This window comes from Schistocerca cancellata, chromosome 8 (genome assembly GCF_023864275.1).
Source record: "Schistocerca cancellata isolate TAMUIC-IGC-003103 chromosome 8, iqSchCanc2.1, whole genome shotgun sequence".
NCBI lineage: Eukaryota > Metazoa > Arthropoda > Insecta > Orthoptera > Acrididae > Schistocerca > Schistocerca cancellata.
The window spans coordinates 393,517,713-393,540,794 of record NC_064633.1 but is presented as its reverse complement, the minus strand read 5'-3'; positions in this window follow the sequence as shown (position 1 = coordinate 393,540,794).

Genomic DNA, 23,082 nt, shown 5'->3' with positions numbered 1-23,082 from the left:
CAAAAATACGGAAAGAAGCTAAAAGAGTACTCAAAAGAGGACGGGGCATAAAAACAAGACTTGTTGCTTCGTGTTTGCGCGTTAAATTCAGCCAGATTTCGCCGGATCCGGTGTGTTTACGTCTTCAGGAGGCGCCTGCCATCCTGGTAACGCTGCAAAGTCCCGACGGCGGAGTATAAAACGTTATGTCACCTATAAAACGGGAAAGCTCTCCCATGACGGCAATTAAAACACAACGAGCGCTCTCGGAATAAGCGAACAATTAGCTATAAATGAAATGCTAATGGTGCCTCTTAGATTGCTCGTGCTGACTGGACCTAAATGCCGTGTATATTCGTTCCATTAAGTTGATACTTTCGTGGCAATAGAGGACGCTGCTCATAATTTCCTGTCGCTGAAATGCTAAGGCCGAAGAATGGCACGAATCGTAGGAAATGTGTTTCAGACATTATCCACTTAAACTTCGTACAAGCAGAGACAGTGTTGCTAAACCCAAATTGTAGCCCATAACGGCTGAACGTCAGATGCGATCGTTCGTGTACAGCAAAAGCGTCTTCTTGTTCACTACATAACAGCAAATTAAACTGATTAGCAAGTGAATACGCTTGTTAGATGGGAGCAAATGCACTGCTGCAATGTTCGGTAACAAAGTAGCTCCTGTTGTTGGTTTGTAATTTACTCCTGCATTTTATTTTCTTCTGCCGAATCATCTAGCTTTAATTATTGTTTACATTATTGGTCAAAAGACTACTCCAGGTAGGAATTGTAAGTGGACCCCGCGGAAGTACGTAAGGACGATTATCTTTTGGATAACTTTAGCTGAGATTTTAGAATTTTCGCAAAATGACACGTTTATGTATGCGGAGGTATTAAAACTTGTAGCAGTATCTAGTCATATCAGAATAAAATAAGAACCTGATGAATAAATTGGAAATTGACTCAAATGAGCAGCAACAAAAAATGCAGTTTATAAATCGTACAGTAGACGAAATAGAAAAGATTATCAAGATGCTGAAGAATAACGTGGCACCAGCACAGGATGGGATAGTAACAGAAATATGGAAACTAGGAGGCTTATCCGCATGATAATTAGAGATATTTAGAAAAAAGGAATCATACCCAGCGGCCGGAAACAAGCACTGATCCACCCTCACCACAAAAAGGTATAAAACAGAAACCAACAACTACAGGGGTATCTCCTTGTTACCAATAACATACGAAATACTGTCTAAAGCATTTGTAAATAGAATAGAGGAACACGTAGGATCTAAAATAGTAGAGTACCAACAACGATGTAGGAAATGTAGATGACGTGCAGAACAGATTCTTAATTTAAAAACCATTTTGAAAACCATTTTGAGAGTGAGAGTCATACAAAATAAAAAAGATACTTCCTTTCGTAGACGACAAGAAGGCTTACGACTCAATTTACACACGGACAGTATTTCAAATACTTTACGAATCAGAGATTGATGGAAATACGAGAAGACTTGTTGAACAAACGTTCACGGATACAAAATCAAGGATCAAGTTTCAAGTCGAAATTTCTAAACCGTTCATCAGAACAGGAATTCAACACGGAGATGGAATGTTCCAGATGCTGTTTAACCTGGTTTTAGTAAAATAGTAAAAACATGGGCAAACACATTAGAAAACAGAGGCATAAAGGGTATAAGCGTGGGCTAAGGAAAGAACAAATTGGCAGTAAAATGTTTAGCCTTGCGGGTGATAATAGCACTGATAACTGAAAATCGGACAGATGTAACTGTTGTGCTCGATCTGTTACACGAGGCTGCTGAAAAGACTGCGCTAAAAATGTCTTATGAAAAAAATCTGAGTGTGTAGAACATAAACACAACAGAGAAAAATTATGAAAACAAGGTATAGAAAAAAATAAATAAATTGATAAATTTAAATACCTCGGGAAATGGATCCAAGCCAACGGAATGGATGAAAATATACACTCCTGGAAATTGAAATAAGAACACCGTGAATTCATTGTCCCAGGAAGGGGAAACTTTATTGACACATTCCTGGGGTCAGATACATCACATGATCACACTGACAGAACCACAGGCACATAGACACAGGCAACAGAGCATGCACAATGTCGGCACTAGTACAGTGTATATCCACCTTTCGCAGCAATGCAGGCTGCTATTCTCCCATGGAGACGATCGTAGAGATGCTGGATGTAGTCCTGTGGAACGGCTTGCCATGCCATTTCCACCTGGCGCCTCAGTTGGACCAGCGTTCGTGCTGGACGTGCAGACCGCGTGAGACGACGCTTCATCCAGTCCCAAACATGCTCAATGGGGGACAGATCCGGAGATCTTGCTGGCCAGGGTAGTTGACTTACACCTTCTAGAGCACGTTGGGTGGCACGGGATACATGCGGACGTGCATTGTCCTGTTGGAACAGCAAGTTCCCTTACCGGTATAGGAATGGTAGAACGATGGGTTCGATGACGGTTTGGATGTACCGTGCACTATTCAGTGTCCCCTCGACGATCACCAGTGGTGTACGGCCAGTGTAGGAGATCGCTCCCCACACCATGATGCCGGGTGTTGGCCCTGTGTGCCTCGGTCGTATGCAGTCCTGATTGTGGCGCTCACCTGCACGGCGCCAAACACGCATACGACCATCATTGGCACCAAGGCAGAAGCGACTCTCATCGCTGAAGACGACACGTCTCCATTCGTCCCTCCATTCACGCCTGTCACGACACCACTGGAGGCGGGCTGCACGATGTTGGGGCGTGAGCGGAAGACGGCCTAACGGTGTGCGGGACCGTAGCCCAGCTTCATGGAGACGGTTGCGAATGATCCTCGCCGATACCCCAGGAGCAACAGTGTCTCTAATTTGCTGGGAAGTGGCGGTGCGGTCCCCTACGGCACTGCGTAGGATCCTACGATCTTGGCGTGCATCCGTGCGTCGCTGCGGTCCGGTCCCAGGTCGACGGGCACGTGCACCTTCCGCCGACCACTGGCGACAACATCGATGTACTGTGGAGACCTCACGCCCCACGTGTTGAGCAATTCGGCGGTACGTCCACCCGGCCTCCCGCATGCCCACTATACGCCCTCGCTCAAAGTCCGCAAACTGCACATACGGTTCACATGCACGCTGTCGCGGCATGCTACCAGTGTTAAAGACTACGATGGAGCTCCGTATGCCACGGCAAACTGGCTGACACTGACGGCGGCGGTGCACAAATGCTGCGCAGCTAGCGCCATTCGACGGCCAACACCGCGGTTCCTGGTGTGTCCGCTGTGCCGTGCGTGTGATCATTGCTTGTACAGCCCTCTCGCAGTGTCCGGAGCAAGTATGGTGGGTCTGACACACCGGTGTCAATGTGTTCTTTTTTCCATTTCCAGGAGTGTATAAATTAAAAGGAAAAAATGAAGATTTATATAAACACAACAAACAAACAAAGAACAACGAAGAATTTGATTACAAATTAACACAAAACTACTACAATAAGAAATCAATATCCATCCAAGTGAAAATTAGACAATCTAAATCAGTTGTTCAGGACACAAGCGACATATGAGTCAGAGTGCTAACATTGAATAACAAGGCGAGCTAAGAGAACTAGAAAAAAGAGAGGAAAATACTGAGAAAAATTCTAGGTTCTGAGAAAAATAATGAAAATTTATAAATTACAAGCAGAAATTAAGATTTATATAAAACATAGAAAAAAATCATAGAGACAATGAGGGAGAGACGGCTAAAATTGTTGGACAGTTAAAAAGAATGGAAGAAACACAGACTACAAAGAAAATTTTTAATTACGTCAATAAACTGAAGAAAACCGTATGATGGAGAGAAGCATCGAAGAAAGATGCAAGCAAAACAAGTATTACAGAAGAAATAATACGTGATGGGAATTGCCTCAGGCTACTGATAGAAAACGCAATCTATGGAGAAGATAAGCCAAAACCTCTACTAAAGAGAGTGTGGACAGATGTACTGGGAAGAAAGGAAGAAAAAGTAACACCGTCAGTCTTAAGTTGTATGCAGTCAATAGTTGACCAAATTCAACAATAATAAAAGCATAAATGCAACAACCTTTGAAACGTCCCCTTAGAACAATTATACACGACTGTGCTGATAAACCTCTTACACTATTTGCTTTTCAAACAGCTGAGCAAAACTGAACGTACTCAAATATTCACTAAAGTGACACACAATATTTTTAGCGCAACGCAATCTGACTTTCAATAATCCCTACAAAACAATGGCCCTGACTAACTTTAACCTATACCTTTCACAAATCACTTACCTCACAAAAATCTTCGTTACTGGAACTACTGCAATACAGCGAGCGCCACTACTGCCAGCTAAATAAAAGATTCAAACTACGGAAGGCACTAACTACTGATAGGGATAGTTAGCAAATGAAAGATTTTAATAGAGAACAAACACTGTATTTACCTTAATAGTCATAATATATATAGCAGTTCATGACAGATTACAAAACTCCGCCATCTCTCTCCCCACATCCACCACTGCTGGCAGCTCACCTCCAACTGCGCAACGCTACGCGCTGTTCACATCCAGCTGCCGCTGCCTAACATTACAATGGCAGACAACAATGCCAACTAGCCACAGACTGCACACAGCACAGCCAGTGATTTTCATACAGAGCTCTATGTAACGTTGCCAATAAGAAAACATAAACAGCCTACTTACACCTTTGACTACATAACTGATTTCGAAAGACGGCGACAGTCATGCACAAATACTCGGTTCGATTGTTTCGCAGGAAACTAAATGTTTTCTGAAAAATGTGAACTGACAAACACGAGAAAAAAAGCCTCCTCACACAAATTTCGCGAATGAAAAGAGAAGATATCGTGAAGTACGACGTACTTCAGAATTAGCCTCAGCCACCTGTTTTGCAGTGATTTGCAGATATGAGGTGTGTGTCTTCACGTTCGACAAGCTGGATTAGGCACATAATGAGGCAGATTTAAATATCTGCTGTACTCTTCTTCTCTTGGTAGTGTCGATTTCAGTTAGCCAGTATCTTGTTTCGCAAGAACATGATCGACATCAGCTTCATGTGATATAAACCGAGAGTCCTGCCAGTATCGACAAATGGCTGGTGAATTCCATTTCAGCTTTGGCTACAGCCACGAACGTAAGTGGATTCTGTTCTTTCAGTTTCTGCCACACCTTTTAAAAATTGTTTTTTGTATAATGTATTCTCGTTTTTTTCCGAATATCTCCAGTTTCAGGCACCATAATTACTGCTCCTTCGTATCTGTAATTGGAATTTCTTACTCGTCGAAACACCATCTGTTGTTCAGAAATATTGTTCTATGAAAGTACACCGATGGAGGGAGAAAGCTGTTTCTGTGAAATTAGTTATAAATCCGATTATTTTATTTGGAAGCCAGGAGCAGTGTCAAGGAATAAGGAGATAAGTTTTCTCTAAAGAAGTCAGCTTCCTGCTTTCGTTTTGTGGTATAATTGAAAAAAAATTGTTAGCTAATTGGCTAATTTCCATCCATTGGCCCTCATCTACTGCCTTGGAGGTAATAACAAGAAGTTTTGGTCAGCCTCAGAACTTACATGCTTGTAAATAAAACAAAATGGAGGCTACACACTAAAAGATCTTTTACGAGAGTTCATTTGTCAGTGACCCGAGATTCACGTAGCAGTATGGAATATATCGGTATGCTGTGTCGATGACTCAGCGAAAAAGCGATGTTTATAATATGTATTGCAGATATGAATTAAACAACGCCTTCAGACAACTTTTTCGTGTTTTATTAACTACAGGATGCATTTCTGACCCTATGGTTCCATGATGTTTTATTTCTTCTCTTGAATGAGGTGAAATGCATATTACTGTTACGAAAATGTTTACTGTTAGGTTATGAATTTCGTAAGCCGAACGCAGAAAATATATGCAAAGTAGTGGAAGATGAACAGTATAAACTTACCACATAATCCAAGGAAAGCATTTTCAAAGTTTTAGTACCGGTAAACATTATTTTCTCTGTCGTTTTAGAACATGTCACTTTATTCAGGATGTGCATTTGCACACACATGTTTATAAACACTTCACAGACGTTTTTGTACATGGTGTTGTCAAAGATCAATTTATTCGTAGTGATTTTTCGAAATTCTTGAGTCTGAAAGCATTCAGTCATTGCATAACATATGTTGGAAACTAAACATTTCATCAACAGCTTAGAAAACAATGGTAGGACCCTAAGTCTGTCAGAACAACTGGAGATATACCTCCACAAAATCAAAAAACGAGAACTATGTTAAATGAACAAACAGATCTCGCAAGCCATAGTTATTTCAGCAATTTTTAAAGACCTATTCTAAAGTTATTCCTTGCATATGTCAATTGTTTTGTAGTTATATCTTTAGCACTACGAATAAATTCATCTTTGACGACACCAGGTACAAAAACATCGGTGAAGTGTTTATAAACGTGTGTGTACATCCTGAATAAAGAGGCATGTACTAAAACGACGGAGAAAAGAATTTTTGCCGGTACTAAAACGTTTGAAGATGCTTTTCCTTGGATTATGTGGTAAGTTTACACTGTTCATTTTCCACTATTCTGCACATATTTTCCGCGTTCGACTTACGAAATTCATAACGTAACATTAAACCTCTTCGTGACAGGAATATGCATTTCATCTCATTCAAGAGATTAAATAAAACATGTATTAAGATAAAGTACACCTGACGATGGACCCATAGGGTCAGAAATGCATCGTGTAGTTAATAAAACACGAAAAAGTTGTGTCTGAAGGCGGTGTTTAATTCATACCGCCAATGTTTTGAATACAGTCACGTTTTAAACTGCAAAATATGGATAAAATTAAATTATAAGTGTATATCACACGCACAAGAACAAAATACGTGCTACACTTACTTAAATCTTTTATGAGAGTGCAAATGTTAGAAATTCATGGTTCAAATGGTTCAAATGGCTCTGAGCACTATGGGACTCAACATCTTAGGTCATAAGTCCCCTAGAACCTAGAACTACTTAAACCTAACTAACCTAAGGACATCACACACACCCATACCCGAGGCAGGATTCGAATCTGCGACCGTAGCAGTCCCGCGGTTCCGGACTGCAGCGCCAGAACCGCTAGACCACCGCGGCCGGCGTTAGAAATTCATGATTCACACAGCATTATGGAATGTGTGGATATGCTGATGGATGATGGTATAATGACAGATCGACGCAGTAACAGCAGAATAGGGCAGTCAGTAGAGAATCCGTCAGAGACATTTCAACCTATCTAGAGCTGCCCAAGTCGACTATTGGTGATGGGGTTGTGAAGTGGAAACACGAATTAATAATCACAACTGAATCAAGACTGGGCATACCTCATGTACTGACCCCCAGGGCGGAAAGAATCGTTCGTGATTTCTGAATTGCTAACAGCAGTCCAACTACCCCTATGATTGTGCGCAGAGTGTCATAAAGATTTGGGTGTAATGGTCAAGTAACTCCTTATGAAGCACATATTTCTGTGCGACGATTGAAGACAGTGGACGACTGGAAATAAGTGATCTGGAGTGATGAATCGCGCTGAATCCTTTGACAATCGAATGGAAGGGATTGGGTTTGGTGAATTCTTGGAGAATGTGACCTGCCATTGTGTGAAGTGGCAACAAAACTACAGAGGTGAAGGTGTAATGGTATAGGGTTTCTTTCCGAGCTTAGAGTGTTGTCCCCTTTTTTTCGCTTAATTCAGAAGGATGTGAACAAATTTTATAGCATTGTGTAAGCGTGCAGAGGAAGAGGAAGAGTTCGGAGACGATGATTGTATCAGTATAGCAATGCAGCCGGTCATAAAGAAACACATATCAGGCAATGGTTTGAGTTCAGTAACCTTCCCGAACTGGACTGGCCTGGCCAGAGTCCCGACCTGAACCCAGTGGAACAGTTTTGGAATGAGTTAGATCGTCGACTGCGTTCCAGACCCCAGCGTCCAACATCACTACCTTCTTTGGTTTCGAGTCTTGCGAAGGAATGGCCTGCCATTCCTCCACAGTCATTCAGACACCTCCTTGAAAGTTTCCTCAGCATAGGTAAAGCCGTCATAAGCGCGAAGGGTGAATCATTCTATATTATTGCCCACTGATGCTCAGACAGTTAGTTAGTTACATACTCCATAGCTCATTTGAAAGGTTCTTCTGTCGAAATGACCTTGAACGAGTCAGCTGACGGTATATTGTAAGGCCTCCATGTGAGCCGCTACATGGTTCTATAAATGTGTAGAAGCAGGTTAGCCAGTCTTTGTATTTAAGTAAAGTGCGACTGCACTGGACCAGAGTCCGCCCCCGGTAGCTGAGTGGTCACAGTCCGGCTTTCGCCGCCGTGCAGTGCGGACGTGTTGTTGTTTCCGCCTGCGGAGCGCGCGCGCTCGCTGTTGTTTACATTTCAGCGGCCGTCACTTACGTGTCGCTTACGTGCACTAGAATCATGGCCAACCGTTTTCGAAAATCAACTTTACGATTCAACTTCTGCAACGAGTACGCACGACCGAAGGCCTTGGAAGTGGAACGCTTCCTACGCGACGTTGCTAAGATCCCAGCTTCTGATATCTTGGGCATCCATTTGTCCATATTAAGCAGTACTGTGTACGTCAAAGTCGTCAATGACGCGGTATGTGAAAGAATATTTCGTGACACCAACCATGGATTACGCTTTTGCCACGCCGACGGCAATGTCGGAGCGGTCACTGTCGACCACGCCGGCTTAGGAATGCGCACCATACGAGTTTTCGAACTCCCGTTCGAGCTTCCAGCGGAAGACGTTATCGCGGCTTTCCGCCCCTATGGCACTGTACATGGCCACACTGCCGAACGCTGGGCGCAATTCCAAACGTACCCTGTCCTTAACGGTGTACGGCAGATCACCATCGATCTCCATCGCCACGTGCCATGTTACCTGCAAATTAGCGGGTGCCGCGCGGTTGTCATATACGACGGCCAACCCAAGACCTGTTCCGGGTGCGGCAAAGAAGGCCACCTCAGATCTGAGTGTCTTCAGCGACGAATCACCCAATTGCCAGTCGCTACCGTGGCACCTCCGGCTCTGACGACGGTTTTACCGATCACCTACGCATCGGCGCTCTCTTCTCCTCCCACCGGCCGCCGCCCATCGGACCATGCACCGGTGACCCTTCCAGCTGCTACGGATACCGCTGGGGCCGACGCGTCGGGCTCAAAGCCTGACGCTACTCCGGCGCCATTACCAACAGCGACGACTTCCGACACCCACCCGCCTGAACATATGGACGCCCTTTCATTTGACGTTCCCGCGACGGCCTTCCTCTCAGAGCGACGCGACTCCCTTCCGTCTTCCGACACGGAGGGACGAACCCGCAAACAACGTTCACCTAAGAGGCGCAAGAGGAGGCGCCGTACGGTCTCGGAACGAGACGGATCACCTCCCCCTGATGCTCCAGAGGCCGTCCGACCCGACGAGGCCTCGGAGAACCTACACGACGATACGGATGACGACAACATGACGCCGACTGTGGATACGTCGATGCCTACTCTACTGGCTCGCTCAGGTGCTCCTGAACCAATGGACTCCACAGATGCGACTGCCGCCGAGACGTCCTACGCCCCTACGACCGAAGTGGAACGTACGACCATCACAACGACAACGCCTTCAATGGTGTGGAGTGAGGACGTCGATGAGGACCCGGACCACACGCTGGGGACAGAGTTACCCCAGATGGAAGCATCGTTACGCCGCTGATAATGCCGTCAGGTGGCGTACGGCACGACTCACCGTTGCCTCGCCCCTCTTCATCCTCCGCCCGTGGAGTTCCCCTCCACGGCGGGGTCCGGCTCCAAACCTACCGAATAGCGACGATCAACACTAACACCATTAGCTCACCCGTTAATTTTCAACTGCTGCGAGAGATGATATGGGCGTCGGACGTCGATATCGCACTACTACAGGAAGTACACCTGGCCACACTTCCAGACGTCGCGGGATATAACACTTATCCTTCTCCTGGTGACCACCTGGGACGCGGCGTAGCCATCTACGCCAGAGAAGGCATTCCAGTGGCCGATATCACATATCTTCCATCTGCCAGAGGCATGGCCGTCACCGTCATGGGGACGCGTATCGTCAACATTTACGCTCCGTCAGGCTCCCCCAGAAGACGCGACAGGGCACTCTTCTATTCAGAAGAAATCGCACCTTTGTTTCTTGGACGCTGCGACCATTACTTGCTTGGGGGTGATTTTAATTGTGTCTTGCACCCTAAAGATCAAGTGCCCCACTACAACACCTGTCAAGAACTGCGTCTTGTCGTCCGAGATCTGTTGCTCCGCGACACTTGGGAAGTACGGCACGGCGACGCGCCTGGACATACTTACCAGACGAGTCACTCCGCGAGCCGCCTTGATAGAATTTACCTCTCTCGGGAACTCACACCTGCAGTCCATGGTGCAGAACTTTGGCCCCTGGCCTTTTCGGACCACTGTGCCTACATCTGCAACATTCTCTTCCCCAAGCAAGTGGTCTGGCGTAGTCGTGCACCGTGGAAGCTAAACACCTCCCATCTTCATGATCCCGAATGTCTTCAACGTGTTACCGAGACATGGGCCATCTGTGAACGTCGCTTACCTAAATACTGCACGACCTTGACCTGGTGGCTGGAATGTGCCATATCCTGCCATTCGACGTACTTTGCTTCAGTATGGAAAGGAAGTTGCTATGTGGCGCCGGCACACTACCGACTATTTCTACGCCGTTCTCCGCGACCTGGACGCCCAACCGCCCACCCCCGACACCCAGAGGGAACGCAGCAGGATTAAGGCGCAAATTGTAACTTTGACACGCCGTAGACTGCAGGGGGCTATGGTGCGAATCCGACGTCAAGATTCTGCGGTACAAGAACATCCGACCATGCATCAATCGCCTCGGATAGGAAACATCGACGACAACGACTCATCACCGAGATCACCACCTGTCGCGGCCAGCACGTCACTTGCCAGGCCGAAATCGTCAGTGCCTTTGTCGACCACTACCGCACAATGTACCAGGAGGAGACTACCAACAACCACGCTGAGGAGTCTATGTTACCACACGTAACTCGCACCCTCACCAACGACGAAGCAGACGAGCTGATGGAGCCCATTACGCGTGACGAAATCCACGATGCAATAAAAAAAGGTGCTCTGAATAAGTCACCTGGTGTCGACGGATTGCCGATAGAATTTTATCGCACTTTCTTCACACTAATGGCGTCACGGTGGACAACGATGTTTCATGAACTGCTGACGATGGGGAACGCCGTACTGCCGTCCTTCGTCACGGGAATTATTATACCCATCCACAAACCGACACCAGGTGTGACGACAGCACATTACCACCCCTGACTCTGCTTAACACAGACTGTAAAATTTTTACACGCCTACTGGCAACGCGATGCCGCAAGATCCTGCCTAGCATTCTATCCCCGGAACAGACAACTCCGGGCGGCTCAGTTAATATACAAACGGCCACAGGAGAATGTCGCGATTTAATTGCACTGACAGCGGCGTGCAGACTCTGCGCCGCCGTGGTTGCCATTGATTTTGACAGCGCATTCGACAAAGTGCGGCATCTTTATCTGTTACCAGTGATGAACCGCATGGGTTTTCCACCAGCCTCTATCGACGTGATCCGGCGCCTGTACGGCACCGCCGAATCGCTGATTCAGGTTAACGGCCATGTGGCGGAACCAGTGGCGATCCGGCGTTCCGTACGGCAACGCTGCCCACTTTCGACCCTACTGTATGCCATAAGCCTGGAGCCACTCATCGGGAGTCTGACGAGCCACCTTTCTGGTCTCACTTTGCGACAGCACAGTTTTCGATGTCGTGCGTATGCGGACGACCTCCTGCTCTTGATCCGCTCACGGAGTGAAACACACACGTTACTTGATTTGATATCAACCTACGGCACTGCAGCGGGCAGTAACATGAATGTGGCTAAATCCGCGACTATGCCCATTGGACGCGGCCTCTCACACGACGATTTAGCACCTCTCCCGTGTGTACAACAACTACGATATCTTGGTATCATTGTCACCTCCACCGTGCGCCGCTCCGCTGCCATCTATTTTCGGCGTGCACTCCAAACTATCCGCACGACGGTGCGACAAAATCTTCTCCGACGACTCGATTCTTTACAACGTGTCCAATACCTCATTCAACATGTGGCGGCCAGAATGGTCCACATCGCACAGGTCCTCCCGCTGCCATCAACTATTGGACGCAGCCTCCAGGCTGCCCTCGGCTACTTCCTTACGGCCGGTACGATCTTTAAGGTCCGCTACGACACACTCACCCTTCCCCCGCCAGCGGGGGGCCTCGGCCTTGTCAATGTGCGACTCCGCGCGGCGTCCTTGTACATGTCCACCATGCACAAGCAGTGGCACGGGGGCACCTCCCTTACGCGCAGCTTGCTGGAAATTCTTGTGCCCGCGACCATAACACCACCAGTACCAGTCGGACACATCAAGCACCATCTGACGCACATTTCTGATTTCATCGTCGACTTCAGTTATGCTCACACACACTTACCGACCACGCGTTCTCCTCGACCTAAAGATATTTACACCCCTCTCCTTCGTTCCACATCCAGCAACAATATCGAACTGAGACATCCGTCCACGCGGTGGCCAACGGTTTGGCGTCAAATCCACCAGCCTTTTCTTCCCTCCAACGCCCGGGCAACATGGTACCAAGTCGCCAATGAAAAATTCGCCACAAATCATCGCCTTCACGCCATCGGACTAAAGGACTCTCCACTTTGTTCCATTTGCCACCTCGTGGATGACGATGTCCATCAACTGACTTGTGCTGCCACCAGTGACATCTGGAAACTTGCCCGACAGTTCGTTGCCTGTTACCTCCGCGTTCCGCCGGACTCGATTGACCCACGGACTTTTATCCATCCTGAGAATACTTATTTCCCCGCCTCCAAAAATCATGCGATTGTATGGGTCAAGGGATGGACGATCACCTACATGTATAATGATGGCGACAAATCACGCCTTGATTTCTGGCAGTACTTACAAACCGCCCACAGTGAAGTCGAACAGCGACCGCGCTACCGCGCCTTCTTCGCCAATTACCTACATGCGATCTTTACTTCACCCCCGCTCAGTTGGATGGTGCCACCCGCCGACAGCACTCCCGCCCCCCCTGCTGACATCTGAGACTCCCCGCGCTACTTTCTACATTGTAACCCACAGTGGAGGAGGCGCATGCACACGCGCCTCCTTTCTTTAATGCACTACCCCAGAAAACACTGGTCTTTCCCTCACTCCACTGTACATTACTTCACACCTCTTAGATTACATCAGAATTATTATTCTTTTTTTTTCCTACACCTTGTTCATAAAAAAAAAAGTTGCTCGCCTTGTACGAGTATATTGTCTTGTGTAATTTCCGCCGGAAGGGTGGCATTTATGTTGTATTTAAGTTTGTACCAATAAAGATCTTTTTTTCATTTACCCTTTCCCTGGTGGAAAAAAGAAAGTGGTCAGCGCGACAGAATGTCAATCCTAAGGGCCCGAGTTCGATTCCCGGCTGGGTCGGAGATTTTCTCCGCTCAGGGACTGGGTGCCGTGTTGTCCTAATGATCATTTCATCCCAATCGACGAAGTGGCGTCAAATCGAAAGACTTGCACCTGGCGAACGGTCTACCCGACGGGAGGCCCTAGTCACACGACATTTACATTTTTACTGGACCAGAGAGAGATAAGTTCACCGCGCGTTAGCAGATCCCGTTAGGTTGGCAAATAGGCGCTGTGCCGACTCTCTGAACCCTTCCGGCCACGGTGTATGTACTCTTCCCTATGACGCCGGTGAGTACGGATGCTCTGAGTGGCATCTCTGTTTCCTGAGTTGAAAAGTGTGAGAGCTTTGCTTGACTGTCCGAGAGTCGCTCTGGTGCGTGGGATTGATAATCATGCCCCACCAACTATGGAATGGTGTTCATTTCAGTAGTATTCAGTTTAATCGATGAGATCTTTCGTGCAACTGTAACTTGACGTGAACGGCCCGTGCCATCACGTGTTATACAGCTATAATTACTTTAGCGTAATATGTATGAATGTGTCACTTGCTTTGTGGAGTGCTTGTGTCAAATTTTTCTTAATTTACCGTCCAGTTTGTGTTTCATTCCCACGTACATAGTAGCCCGTACTCTGTTGCATCACGGGTGTTTCTTTGTAAACCATGAGGCTCCAGTTTAATGTAAACACCTCTCGTGTTCGAACTGAAGCAGACATGACGCAGTAGATGTGTTCTTGTTTGGTTAAGTTATTTACAAAATTGCTGAAGTTAAAAAATGGTTCAAATGTGAAGTTTACATTGTGTAGACACTTAGTACGGACTTGGCAGTATTAACTGTGATCTTTATCGTAAAAAGACACCTGAAAATTTACATTGCCGAGTTAAAACTTTTATTTCAGTATTAGCCACATCCCGTTTACCGGACAATTCTGTGTATGTTGCGACCTGCAATAGACAGTAGTAGTCTAATATTTTCTACTACAGCTTTTAGCTAGACAAATGAACACTGCTGGACATTGGCAGGGCGGTAAAAAGAAACGTGCCGCGCCACAATCTCTGGCTCCTGTTGCACGACAGTTGTCTCGGCAACGGTTTTGGATGCTACCATTTTGCCATGGACGGTATACCATAACCACAGCGGCACGCAAACAGTGTTCAAATTTAACTGATTCGGGAATATTTACGGTCTTGGATCTAAAGTCAATGATCATGTTTTTTTGAACTACAGATAAATCGCCTCGCTTCCGCAATACGTCAACGAATGCATTGATATTGTGCAGTTAAAATGCCTAGATTCTTGAAGGGGTATCTACGTGACGATCGCGAATGAACCCCACGTATTTTTCTTACTGCTTCCGTTTTTTTAATCAGTTCTTTCTTTCTGAGTGACAATTTGTTCAATAAGACATTATTGAGTGGAATGCGCATATAAGACAGGAAGTCGATTTGTTTGTTTCCAAGACTAGCAATTATACAAGGAGTAAAAGTAGCTGAGCCTTGCTGCGGCTCGCGTTGGTGCTGTTGCTAGGTTGGCATCGTGTAGTCTGTATAGTTACGGTTGTCACCTTCTTCTTGTGTTCATTGGCTCCACCCATTTGCAAGTGTTGCGCTAGTGGCAGCAGCGGCGGTTATCGATATCTAGTAACGGTGGTACTATTTTTCTGGCGATGTTGTGGTTTTCCGTGTTGGGTGAGTCGGCAGTTCGGTTGGGGACGGACGAGCAGCCAGGTTCGCGCAGCGCGACTAAACGCCGGGACCACTGGTGGCATGCATGCACTGCCGGATGGAAAGGCTGTACTCGAAGGGGTACAACCTCGTTGTCAACCGGACCCAGGAAGTTTAAGTTGAGTGGACCTTAATTCAAGTAGTGAAACCGCCATCATTGTGAGATCTCGCCATTTTGCCGGCCGGAGTGGCCCTGCGGTTCTGCGCGCTACAGTCTGGAACCGAGCGACCGCTACGGTTGCAGGTTCGAATCCCGCCTCGGGCATGGATGTGTGTGATGTCCTTAGGTTAGTTAGGTTTAATTAGTTCTAAGTTCTAGGCGACTGATGACCTCAGAAGTTAAGTCGCGTAGTGCTCAGAGCCATTTGAACCATTTTTTTCATCACCATTTACTTGCGTGTTGCTGCTCGCAGTGTCGCCGAGACGAAGAGCAGTGAGTGGAGATTCGCCTTCCTCCACTTCTTATTATTAATTGTTGCATTCTAAATGTTGTTATTTGTTAAGTTCAACCAGTGGTATTTCTCTCACCTAGTGGCCGCTAACGCCCCAGTTACCTGCCCTGGAGCTTAGTGTATGTTACGGGAGTATACTTTTCCTCGCCTTGCCGCTGCTGTCCGGTAAGGAGTGTAGTTCGACAGCTTCCTTAATTTGTGGGCCGGGTAGTGTTTTTTCCCCTACTCTGGTAGTAGTGGTTCCTTTCTGCTTCCGGGTGCTCTAAACACCGGAGTCTGAAGACGTAGTGCTGACCGCCGGTTCCGGCTTGGGTGTGTTATTCCATCGTTGCATTGGCCATCGCACGTTAGGTAGAATCGGCAAATGATTATTGGTCATGCGTTTAAACTGCCACCAGTCTGAGCTACCATTTCGTGAAGTGAATGCAACTCTTGGCTGCCTGTCTCATCGCTTGCGAAGTTTTGAGGGACCTTCCCAGGTCGATCCTTGGAGGAGCGTCTGCACCCCCCCCCCTTCCCCCTTGATTTGGTCTGATTTGATAATTTTTTAAAATATTTTAATGACTGTAATTTCAAGTTTGAAGATGTTTAACTGGTTTTCCAAAGGATTGCTAGTCAGGCCTTCAGCCGTGAAGCACTTTTCAAAAAATGGTTCAAATGGCTCTGAGCACTATGGGACTTAACATCTGTGGTCATCAGTCCCCTAGAACTTAGAACTACTTAAACCTAACTAACCTAAGGACATCACACACATCCATGCCCGAGGCAGGATTCGAACCTGCGACCGTACAGTCGCGCGGTTCCGGACTGCGCGCCTAGAACGAAGCAGTTTTAAATTATTAATATTGGAGCCTTCAGCCGTGAGTGTTGCTTGTTTTAAAATTTTAATTAGGCAATTGTATTGTACCAGTGAGATTTTGATACTTGTTCTTTTAAAAATATTTTAATAACTGTAATCACAAGTTGAAGAAGTTAACTGGTTCTTAAAAGATTGCTATTCAGGCGTTCGGCCGTGAAGCAATTTTTAAATTATTACTATTGGGGCCTTCAGCCGAGAAATAGTTGAACTTGTTGTCATTAAGGCTTTCAGCAGTGGGTGTTAATCGTCTTAAAATTTTAATTAGGCAATTGTATTTTAGCAGTGAGATTTTGATGATTGTTCTTGTAAAAATATTTTGATAACTGTAATTGCTGGTTGCAGTAGTTTAACTGGTTCTTAAGATTGCTATTCAGGCCCTCAGCCGTGAAACAGTTTTATATTATCACTATTGGGGCCTTCAGCCGAGAAATAGTTGGAATTTGTTGTCACTAAGGTCTTCAGCTGTGGAACACTTATTAATTTATTGTCACCTTTTAATGTTGTTGTTTCCAAATAAAGTGTACGTGACTGAAAAATAAACTAACCAACAGTAATTGATTACGGCCCCGTCCACAATCGCAACCCAATCCTGCCTTCCTTGGTACCAGATCTCAGTAGCTGAACTGGGTTGTTTAGAAGCTCGGTGATATACTTCTTCTAGTCCAAGTTTTCATCAGTATGTATATCGAACAATTTGGAGCGCTCTATCCTACTTACTCACTCCTGTTCATGAACAATATCAGTTGTTGGTATGTGTGCATGTTGTATAGAAGTTAATACACTGAGGTGACAAAAGTCATTGGATAGTATCACGTATACAAGGTACAAAACAGCGGTGCACTGCCAGAGATGTCATTTGTACTCAGGTGATTCATGTGAAAAGATCCCGACATGATCATGGCCGCACGACGTGAATTATCAGATTTGGAACACGGAGTGGTAATTCAAGCTAGACCCATGGGACATTCCAGTTCGGAAATCGTTAGGGAATTCAATATCCCGAGATCGCAGTGTCAAGGGTGTGCTGAGAACACCAAATTTCAGGCATTACCAATCACTACGGATCACTACAGCCTTCACTTACGACCGAGAGTTGTCACTGCTGACAGACAAGCAACACTGCTTGGAATAATTGCAGGAGTCAATGCGAACGTATTCGTTAACATAGTACGTCGAAATTTGGCATTAAATGTCTATGGCAGCAGACGAATTACGTGAGTGCCATTACTATCAGCACGACATCACCCATTGCGCCTCAGCTGGGCTCGTGACCATATTGGTTGGACCCTAGACGTCTGGGAAACAGTGCCCTGGTCAGATGAAACACGATTTCAGTTGGAAACAGCTTGCAGTAGGGTTCGATTGTGGCGCAGACCGCTCGACGCCATGGATCAGAGTAATCAAATGGTTCAAATGGCTCTGAGCACTATGGGACTCAACATCTTAGGTCATAAGTCCCCTAGAACTTAGAACTACTTAAACCTAACTAACCTAAGGACATCACACACGCCCATACCAGAGGCAGGATTGGAAACTGCGACCGTAGCAGTCCCGCGGTTCCGGACTGCAGCGCCACAACCGCACGGTCACCGCGGCCGGCTCAGAATAATCAACAAGGCGTTGTGCAAGCTGGTGGTGGGTCCATAATCATGTGCGCTGTGTTGACATGAATGGTCGTCTTCCCAAACTGAACAGATCATTGACTGGAAATGGTTATGTTCTACTACTTGGAGACCATATGCAGCATTTCATGGACCTCACGTTCTCCAACAACGATAGAATTTTTATCGACCACAAAGCGCTATGTCATCGAGCCAAAATTGTTCTTGACTGGCTTAAGAAAGATTCTGGAGACCTGGAGGGAATGAATGAGCCATCCAGATCGCCCGATATGAATCCCATTGAGCATTTATGGAAAATGATCGAAAGGTTAGTGCATGCACAAAATCCGGCACCGGCGGCATTTTCACAATTACGGACGGCTACAGAGATAGCACCGTTCAGTATTTTCGCAGGGGACTTCCTACGGCTTGTTGAGTCCATGGCACGTCGAGTTGGTGCACTACGTCTGGCAAAAGGAGGTCCGATAAGAAAAAAATGTGTGTGAAATATTATGGGACTTAACTGCTAAGGTCATCAGTCTCTAAGCTTACACAGTACTTAACCTAAATTATCCTAAGGACAAACACACACACACATGCCGCAGGGAGGACTCGAACCTTCGCCAGGACCAGCCGCACAGTCCATGACTGCAGCGCCACAGACCGGTCGGCTAATCCTGTGCGGGGTCCGATAATATATTAGGAGGTATCCCCTGACTTGTCACCTCAGTGCTATAGAGGTTTTTAATCGCTGTATTCATGCCAAATTGCACTATGGTGTGGAGGTTGGGATGGGATAGGGAGAGGACACCTGTCAAAGTAATCTATAAGCACGGTTTTTAGTTTTTCCAGGTTGTTTACTGAGAGTTCTGAAGACTAACTACACATTGTAAGACAGGAGTCAATAATGCGAAACATTGTGTAAAGCGCTAGTCCGTATTGCATAATACGGAAATGCTGAAGCTCTCTGGCTGTCAGGGATATGCTCCATTAGCACGAGATCTGTTTCTTCCACTATAAAGCAAGCTGGTTACCAATAACTACGTTAGAAAGCGTGAAATATTCGCTTCAACCGGCTGTGCCTGAAGCCGTGTGATGGTCCCGAGTCGGAGGATCCATCAATTTCCAAGCAGCAGCTCCTGCAGTCGCCGGCGGCGATACGCAGCCTCCCGTGCTCCCTCACAATGGCGCTGAGTGCCACACCGAGACGAGAACAGATAAATTAACGAGATTACCGAGTGGAGCGGAGCGCAGGGAGAAGGCGCGGGGGGGTGAGGCGGGGCGGGGCTTCCGCGGCACGATTCGAGTCAATTTCTTTCGGCTGAGAGCGCGTCAGATATGATTAGGGCCCTGCCACTGCTCCCAGACTCGCGCATCTCTTCGGCGAGCGCGAGGTCGCAGGCTAAAGCGAGAACTGAACGGCCCGGAGATGTGAATGTGCGAGAAGGAAGGCTGTGCGAGAAATCGAGAGTGGTGTGCCTTCTTCATAGCGAGTACGATGTGTGCGTAAGGTATCGCGAAATATGCAGAGTACTGCAACAGGGAACGGAAAGACTCAAGAGATGATAGTTCGGGACTGCACTGTCTGAAATTCTGAGAGTAGCAGGGAGAACGTGCGGGGAACGATATGTTATACAGAGTGCAACAGGTAATTCACCGCTTGTACACAAACCAGACTGCAGTTAGAAGAGTCAGAGGAAGAGTAGCAGTAGTTCAGAAGAGGGTGATGCAGGGTTTAGCTTATCTTCAATGTTATTTAATCGGTGACCGCTACGGTCGCAGGTTCGAATCCTACCTCGGGCATGGATGTGTGTGGTGTCCTTAGGTTAGTTAGATTTAAGTAGTTCTAAGTTCTAGGGGACTGATGACCTCAGAACTGAAGTCCCGAGGTGCTCAGAGCCACTTGAACCATTTTGTTATTTAATCTGCACGTTGAGCAAGCAGTAAAGGAAACCAAGGAGAAATTTGTAAAAAAATTGTTTCAGATGGCTCTGAGCACTATGGGACTTAACATCTGAGGTCATCAGTCCCCTAGAAATTAGAACTACTTAACCCTTTCGTGAGCCGTGGGAAATATGCTTCCCACTACAATGAACTCGCTCCTAGTCCCGTGGGATTCACAGTACCCACCTCTGTACGGTGCTACCACCTAGTGAACAGTATAGGGTACTACTTCCAATCGGAAGTTACCGCCGTTTTTGCTGTACCTTCGCGCAGAGGCGTTGTATAGCTGAGTGTTGCTCTGTAGAGGAGCCTTTCAGTGCTGTTTGCGTGACATTTTGTGATCTTTTCCTCAAAGCTATAGTATAAGGTAAATACTTTTGATATACCCAAATTTATGAAGGAAAAAAGTAAAATTGGAACCAGGAGAATTCCAGTTTGAAACAAAAGGAGCCATTTCTGCAGTAAAATGGATGGATAACCGTCCAGTCACTTTCCTGTGTTCGATTCATGACCCATGAGAAACAGCCACAGTGAAAAGGAAAAACAAGGATGGTACTAGTACAGAGATTTCTTGTCCTGAAGTTGTGGCAGAATGCAACAAAATAATGGGTGGTGTCGATAAGTTTGATCAATTACGAGAAAGGTATGCTACTGGCAGACTTTCTGTAAAATGGTGGCACAGAATATTTTCTTTCCTGATGGACGTTGCTGCAGCGGACAGTTTTATCCTGTGGAAAATAAGTAAAAGAGAAAGTGGACAGCATGATCAGCTCACATACAGGATCCATCTAGCCAGACAATTGATCGCTGGCTTCTCATCCCAAAAAAAGGAGTGGAGAAAAACCTATCTTTCTGGGAAAAAGGGGTAAAGTACCTGAAGATTTTCGTCATGTGGTTGTAGGGGAGCATCAACCTATTTTAGGAGAAACCTACTGGATGTGCCGTCATTGTAGTACCGAAGCTGAGAAAAAGAGCACTCGCTGTGTTTGTACATATTGTCAAATACACTTTGCATAGACCCATGTTTCAGAAAATTTCATGGCAAGTAATTGTGAACAATCATTGTAACAAGAGAAGTAAATTTATCAAATAAATATGATATATATTGAAAAAGTTGTTTTTATCATTTAACTCCAAGGAAGGGCAGTGGGAAGAATACATCGCCCCTTGTTGTGTGACCTCACTTTCACAGTTGGAGCAAATTTGATATTCTGTATGATAGATATACCTATCTGTTAACTACTATCGGCTCTCCATTCATTAAAAAAACGGCTCAGTCATTTTGCCCACGAAAGGGTTAAAATTAAGCAACCTAAGGACGTTACACACATCCATGCCAGAGGCAGGATTCGAACCTGCTACCGTAGCGGTCATGCTGTTCCAAACTGAAGCGCCTAGATCCGCTTGGCCAGGAAATTTGTGAAGTTAAATAAAGTACACAGAGGAGAAATAAAACTTGAAAATTTGCTGATAATATTGTAATTATGATTGAAAGAGACACAACACTGGTGTATCATTGTATTATACAATATTTATTATTTGTTGCATGAACCTGTTTTCGACTGATATGCTATCATCAGGCACAAAGACAATTTTGTGGTGCATTAAAATTTTTTGGTGCAAATATTTTAAACTAGTGGATGTACAGAGTATCTCAATTTTCAGAGATGAAAAATATTAATATTAGAATTAAGAGTAAAACAAAATGAAGTATTTCAGTGTAAATACAATGTGAGATTATTAATTAAGATAAAATATATGACACATTAACTAATGAACTACCGGCAAATTAAAAATGTTGTACATAGAAGAACATAACTGAGCCATAAACATTGGTGACATATTCCAAAGATGTGGCTGAAGAGAATATTATTTTCTTCAATAGGTCCGAAATTACAAACAGATAAGATATAGTAGTAATATTAAGCAGGTGAGTGAAGCAGCTGTCATTATACAAAGATTTTTTTTTACTTTGTATAGTCACAATTGCTTCAATTACCTGCTTTATATTATTATTACATTTCAGTACGTGTTAAAGAAACGATTATTTTCTTGAGCCACATCTTTGAAATATGTCATTAATGTTTATTGTTAATTTATTTTCCTTTATGTACAACTGTTGTAATTTGTCGAAGTTGTTACTGAGTCATATATTTTATCTTAGTTAATAGTCTTATACTGTATTTACACTGAAATACCTCATTTTCTTTTACTCTTAATTCTAATATTAATATTTATCATGTCTCATATTTCCTCTTAGGAAATTATCTTACGTCCCATTTACACTGAAATAATTCCTCCTTTTTTCCCTAATTCTAACAGTAACACTATTCATCTATGTAAATGGAGATACTCTACAGATGCACCAGTTTAAGACCTATGACTCAATTTCACTGCGCCGGCCGTGGTGGCCGAGCGGTTCTAGGCGCTAAAGTTTGGAACCGCGCGACCGCTATGGTCGCAGGTTCGAATCCTGCCTCGGACATGGATGTGTGTGATGTCCTTAAGTTAGTTAGGTTTAAGTAGTTCTAAGTTCTAGGGCACTGATGACCTCAGCAATTAAGTCCCATAGTGCTCAGAGCCATTTGAACTATTTGAACCAATTTTACTGCACCAAAAAATTATCATTCTACCTCAGCCGAAAACCGGTTCGTGTTATAAATAACAAATATTTTAGAATACTACACCAACGTTGTGTGTGTTTCACTCATAATGTATAAAATATTCAACCAAGAACCAATGGAAGAGCCACTCAATGAAACTGTAATTCTTACACGAATGGTAAGGTACTTGGAAGATAAGGTTATGGACACATCACGTATAAACAATGAATGTAGAGAGAATCCGCGTCAGGCCATGTTTTACTAGCCAGGAGACAGAAGGGACATAGAGCGACGCAGAATGAAGTGTCGATGA